Genomic DNA, 6751 nt, shown 5'->3' with positions numbered 1-6751 from the left:
ATTAACATAGTGTTGAACCTAAACTAATAAAAAACAAAAAAGAATAATTGTGCTGGAAATATCAAATTACCGAACTACTAGACTAACTACTTGATTTAGATTATCAATGTTCAGTAAATGAAAAAAATACTAAAAGCCAACAAACTACATATGTATCATAAAAAAATGAAAAATACTGAATGCATGTGCTGCTAGCTACTACTGGACTAATGACCTAGTCTAAGTAAGAAAAATCTTTATGCAGGAACTAACAAAATTACTGAGACTTAAAACATAGCAAGTGGACTAACTACTACTCAGTTCATGATCCGTAATGACCAAAATAAAAAAAGTGATGCTGGCAATATTACTGACCCTAAGAAAAATAAGAGATACTGAACTACTGACCTAACAAAAATAATAGACTAGGTCATAAATTTAGAGTGAACAACGTTCGGTAAAAATTACCAAGACTTAAATGCTAGTCTACTAGACTAACCACTCGGTTTAAATCATCATCACTCATTAATCTCGAAAAAAAAATACTAAAATCTAGTAAAGTCTAACAAATTACTTATTGGTGCTAAAAATCCTAACAAAAACATTCAGTAAAGTCTAACTACTGATTACTACTGGAATGCTTGTTCAAACACTAGCAAGACAATGCACGATATGCGCCAAAAAAAAAATCGAATTAGAATAAAAAAATTGCATGGAAAATTCCGGAATCGGGGGATTGCATAGCAGAAAAACGCACGCTCATCGTGGAAAGTGCAGAAAATGGGGGCTAGGCGCATTGGGCGAGTGGCGCTCACACCAAGCCGTGCTCCCCCACCCCCTAGCATGGGCGACTCCTCTCACACCTCCGGGGGCGCACTAGGCCGCGAGGGTCCAGGCCGGCCGAGCTTCGGCTCGCTGTGAGGTCGAGGGCGCTAGGGGGGATGCCTCGGTTCCGGACGCCGCCGTTCGAGGGCGCGGGAGTGGATCCCGACGCCGGGCTGCGGCCGTGCCGCCGCCGCACGCCTGGGATCCCGTCACCGGGCTGCGGCCGCGCCTCCGCCGCCGTCCCCCGCCCGCTTGGGATGCGGCGCGGTTCCGTCGCCGAGACGCAATTGGATTAGGTTTTGCGTGGGGTGGGTGGGGGTCGGGCCTTCGGGGTGCTTCAGGAGGGGCAGCCAGGCCCGCCGGGGGGGGGGGGGGGGGGTGAGCGCGAATGGGGGTGGCGTGGGCCTGCGGGGTGGGAGCTGGTGGGTCGGGCCGGAGGTGGTGGGCTGGTTCGATTCGGTTGTGGCTGAGTGGGCTGATTTGATGTGGTTGGGTGTAGAATGCTATTCTACACCTAGGGTGTAGATTAGCGCACACACACACACACACACACACATATATATATATATATATATATATATATATATATATATATATATATATATATATATATATATATATATATATATATTGATGTTTCCGGGTCCAATTCTTCTAACCAAACCTTTTTTTAAGCGCATCCCTGCCGAACAGGATATAGCTCGCCAAGATTCTGAGCTTCTCTTTTTCCTGTTCGCACTCAGGAAATCACCATTTGGATAGTACTTCTCCTTCAAAACTCTCGCACAAAGCGACTCCGGCCTCATTAATTAAGAGTCGCCAACCTTACTTGCCCAGCATTGCCTGATTGAAAAGCGGCAGTTCTCTAAAACCCATACCTCCAGCTCCTTTAGATTATGTCAACATTGACCACCGCTACCAATGAATCTTATGGTTGTCAATGGAGGCTCCACCAAAAATTTGAGATGCAAGTTTTTGCAAATATTTGCTGGGAGCTTGAAACAGCTCACTAGGTACGTTGCAGATATTCGTGGATGGGCACCACGAGGCGCGGTGGCGGTGGCGGGATCCGGCACCGGCGGCGTGCGAGCGGCAAGACGATGGGCTCGGTGGGTGGCTTTATGATGGGCTCGGCGGGCTCCTCTTTTTTAAATTTTTTATTTGATTAATTGAGGCGTACCACAACTGCATTGAAAAATAGGTAATTTACTGTGATATTTGTTCCGAAGTATTTGGGGTTGACCGCCTCGCGATTAATGTTTATTGTAGTAGTGTCCCTCCCTAGGTAACTCAGGAGATTTTCCTTGTACAAACCTTCTGATCTTGTTCGGTACATAATTAAAAGCACCATCGGCCACTTTCCCCACAGCCGTTGGCAGGCCAAGGTACTTGCATTACTAAAAAACGTTGATTTGTCCTGGTTGGGAAACCCCGGTTGTCCCAGTTTCCCAACCGGGAACGCCAGTCCGGGACAAAAGGGGTGCCCTTTTGTCCCGGTTGGTAACACAAACCGGGACAAAAGGTGCTGCCAGCGCCCACGTGGCTGGCGCACCCTTTTGTCCCGGTTGGTGTTACCAACTGGGACAAAAGGTCTCTTTTTTTCATGTTTTGCTTTTCTCAATTTTTTTTCTATTTCAATTATACTTTTGCATTTCAATTAAACTTATGTATTGAAATTCAGTGTGTATGATCTCCACTAATATATACACACATATATATATATATATATAGTTACTTATATATATTTGTCCTAGATAGTTTTCATATATAAATTAATTCACTTATATATATACATGTGAATTCCTTTACATATGAAAATGTCTAGGACCAATATTATATAAATATATATATACACATATATATTATTGGAGTGCTTATATATATAATACATACATACTCCATCATATTTGCATAGGTATATTCGTTCTTAATTACATAGGTATATTCGTTCTTAATTACATAGTAGAATTCGACTTTTGGAAATTTAATACATACATACTCATAAATAGAAATTTAATACATAGACACACATATATATTTACATAGGTATATTCGTTCTTAATTACATATATACGCGTATATTGTCATATTTGCTGTGATTGTCAATATTAGATATTCCATCATAGTAGAATTCGCCTTTTGGATCGAGAACTTGCTCAACAATAAATCCGGAGAATTGTTCTTGAATCACCATAATCTTTTCCTCCGGTATGAGTTTATCGCGCATCTCCTCGACCTATGGAAAAAGGGGATAATTAATTTCGACTAATTAAAATACGAGTTCAAATATTAACAAGTTTTTTACTTACTTCCTCCTCCCAATCTGTCCAGCCCTTTGGAGGACCTACCAGACCATGGATGTTCTCGCATACATAGTATGCGCATAATACAGTGCCTTGTTTCTGCCTCATACACTTTAAGAGAGAAGAAATTATCAGGTATTTACATGAATATATAATAAAACTAATGAATCGTGCAACGAATCATCCAAGTGCGTACCGGAAAATCTGTCTTGATCTTCAATTATTTGTCAAATTTGCCTGGATGATTTTTAGCGAATTCTTTCCAAATCCTGTGCATGATTAGAACAATTATAGTCAAGTAACAAAGTGATTCAAATTATCGGTCATCGACGGAGTAGTGGTAGAATTACTTTTTCATCATGTTAAGAAGATTTTCGTATTATTCTGGAGGTCTCCTCAATGAGTCCATAACCACGAGTAGGCTCTTCTCGGGAATTATGACAATTAGGACCCAGTGTTCACTGCAAGATTATACGGAGACAGTTCTTGGTAGTTAAGGTTTAAACAATTCGATTACAGAATAGAAAGAGTTAGACGGAAGGAATCACTCACGCAAAGTTATAAGGAAACAATATCATTTGTTTGTTGTGATGAACGCTCATGTACTTGAACAAGTTTTGGAGTATCTCATCGGAATTGTCACGTAGAAGCCTCCAATTACAAGTAATTGGGTCGATGAAGCCGAGGTGAGAGTATCCCTTTCTTCTACAAGTATGTATCTCCATTCTACATGATACCGAATAAATCAAGAGATCAGTATGTTGAGATCATGGAAAACAATACGTAAGGAGAGTAAAATACTTACAGAACCCACAAGCCGACCATAGAGATGTCGAGGGCCTCCTGATGGATTAGTTGGTAAATTTCTTCCCAGTTTATCCATATAATGGCCCCCCCATAAGAAATCATCATCTTTAATCTTTGCGCCCTGCATGAAGATGCAATCGGCCATTGCACGCATGTAGTGGTGGTGCAGCTTATACATTTGCGTTGGAAGCACATACACTACTTCGGGGGGTACAAGAGTTTTGCCGATCTCAAACGTCCATTTGACGACCACATCGGCCTTTGGAATATCTTCTCCCCCTGCAATCTGTCGTCAGGTTTGTTTCTTTCAAAAATGTAACAAAGTCTTGTTCTTGCGTCGTCTGTCCCACTACGAGAGGCTCTATTGATTGTTTCTTTTGGCCTCCGAGCTGTGGAACGTCGGACGACGACGACTTTGATTGTCTCTTCTTTTTCTCAGTAGTTTTGATAATTGTGCGTTCATAGTCTGAAGGGGGGTCTCTCGGAATGAATTTTCTCTTATTTGCTTCGCACATTCCCTTAAAAAATTTCAAATCTATCGGATTTATCACTTTCTCGGGCTCCGGCTTTGGCTTCGGCTTGAAGTGCTCTTTAACTCTTTCTTGAGTTATCCGATCGCATTCTTCAAGGCTCATGTCCCAGGGTTTAATAGGAGCCTCCTTGGGTTTCTTCTCCTTTTCCTTCTTCTTTGGAGGCTCCTTAGCCGGTGCAGCTACCTTCTTTGCCGGCGGCCGTTTCTGCTTCTTTGCCAGCGGCGGAGGGGTGACCATGGAGGCGACAGTGACGCTTGAGTGTTCATCGGCGCATGAGATGATGGTGATGGAGAATGTGCCGGTGAACCTTGCCGAGACAGTGCTGCCCTTGGGGAGTTTTGCGGAGATGCCAGTCTTGGAGAGGTATTCTGAGATGCCGGTCTTGGTGTTTGATCATCCGACTTTAGGATAATGTAGCGCTTATCCCAAAGGATGTGGCCATGAATGGCTTCTGCTAGTGTCCTCTCCCCATCGCCTCCAGGAATATCAAGCTCGAGCATCTCCCAACCCTGGCACACCTGCTCCACGCCAACTCTTGTGTATCTAGGCGGAATTTGCTGCCCGTGGTACACGTCGCCTGGTTGGGTTGGCATGGCGGTACCGTATGCAACAGTGAACATTAAGTTCTTAACGGCAGTCTGCAGGTCACAAGGTGTCCGCTGGGTGATCTCATCCACTGGAAATCGCTGCGAGGCCGACACTTCAACTGCGGCCTGGATCCCCGTTGGCTCGGCGACGGCGATGTCTGTGGAAGCGCAGCTGCTTTTCCGCTGAGTCAGGTGATCGGCTGTGACATTAGGCTCTGGAGGCACCGTTTGCGCTTGCTGTTGCTGGCTCATTGCTATGGCCACTTGGCGTTGAACCTCTTCCTCCAGTCTTTGATCGTGTGACATGAGCCGTTCCTCTAGCCTTTTTAAGTGCTCCCGCTCATCATTCTTTCTTCTTTGCCGGCTTCTATATGATTCAATGTAATCCCTGAACCCATACTTCCACGGAACCACGCCTTTGCCTCTTGTGCGGCCCGGATGCTCTGGATTCCCAAGGGCGTAAGTCAGCTCTTCCCTCTCTCTATCCGGCTGGAATGTTCCCTCGGCCGCTGCTTGTATGGCCTCCTGTAGTCTCTGGGCTGCTCGCTGGATGTTTGGCCCATAGATGCGGTCACCAGTCAATGAGTCCAAGCTTCCCCCGTGACCATAAAACTAGGTCCTTGACCTTTCAGGCCAGTTCATGGTCGCAGGTTGGATGCCTCTGTCAAGCAGATCTTGCTCCATCTTCTGCCATTTGGGTATTGCAAGCTTGTAGCCTCCTTGGCCTAGAGTGTGATGGTACACTTTCTTCGAGGTGTTGTCTTTGGCCTTCTGCACCTTCTGAAGCCCAAGCTCTAAAGACTTGTATTCCACAAATGCATCCCAGTGACCCCTGAGCTTTTCGAGCTCGCCGGTAAATACGGGTGTGGTCCCGGTCTTGATATATTTCTTCGTCAAAATTTTTTTGAATGATTGCAGCTGTTCGGCCATCTTACTCAGGGTCCAGCGCTTGCATATCTCTTCGGATTCAGCTGGAACCGTGAAGTTTTTCTTAAGCTCCCGCCAGCACCATTCTTTTTCTCTTTCGGGTACCGCATCCGGTTCCTCGCTTGGATTGGAAGCTTTCCAGAGCCTGAAGCTGATCGGGATGTGGTCCCTGACAATACATCCGGATTGTCTTATGATTTTTTTGGCGGCAGCTTCTGTAGCGATCGGTTCGCCATCTGGACCAACTTCCGTTATAATGAACCACCCTTCCAGTTTTTTTGTTGGGCCTCGCTTCGTCTTTTTCTGCTGCGACGATGATCCAGATGGCTATAAAAAAACATTCATAGTATTCATATAGATTCAGATGAAAATATGATTGTCACTACTGTTGGCGCTCCTTAAGTACCCACTTTATCCCTTGTTTATCCTTGATAATGGCATGAATTTAATATCAAAATCACTAACCGTCCTAACCCCGGCCTAATTATTGGTCATTTTCACACTTGCACATATATTTTGGAGGAACTTCGTTTTTGCAGGTTTTTTGTCTATTTTGGAGCATGAAATGACGAGGCCTGTGATCGAGCGCTGACACGGGGAAAGACGAAGGCCAAAGCCCAAAGGGAGTACCAAAGCCCATGTTGATTTGAAGCCCATTCACGCACGTCCATCCTCTAAGAGAGCCCAAGGGACCGAGCCCACGAAGATGAGATCAAGATACTTCGGGATTAAGCAAAGCAAATGAAGATTTAAGGAAGGATTCCGTATCCTATCCTTTCCTCGAAGATAT

The sequence above is a fragment of the Panicum virgatum genome, chromosome 9N (assembly GCF_016808335.1).
Source record: "Panicum virgatum strain AP13 chromosome 9N, P.virgatum_v5, whole genome shotgun sequence".
NCBI classification, from domain to species: Eukaryota; Viridiplantae; Streptophyta; class Magnoliopsida; order Poales; family Poaceae; genus Panicum; species Panicum virgatum.
Note: the sequence above shows the minus strand (reverse complement) of the source record.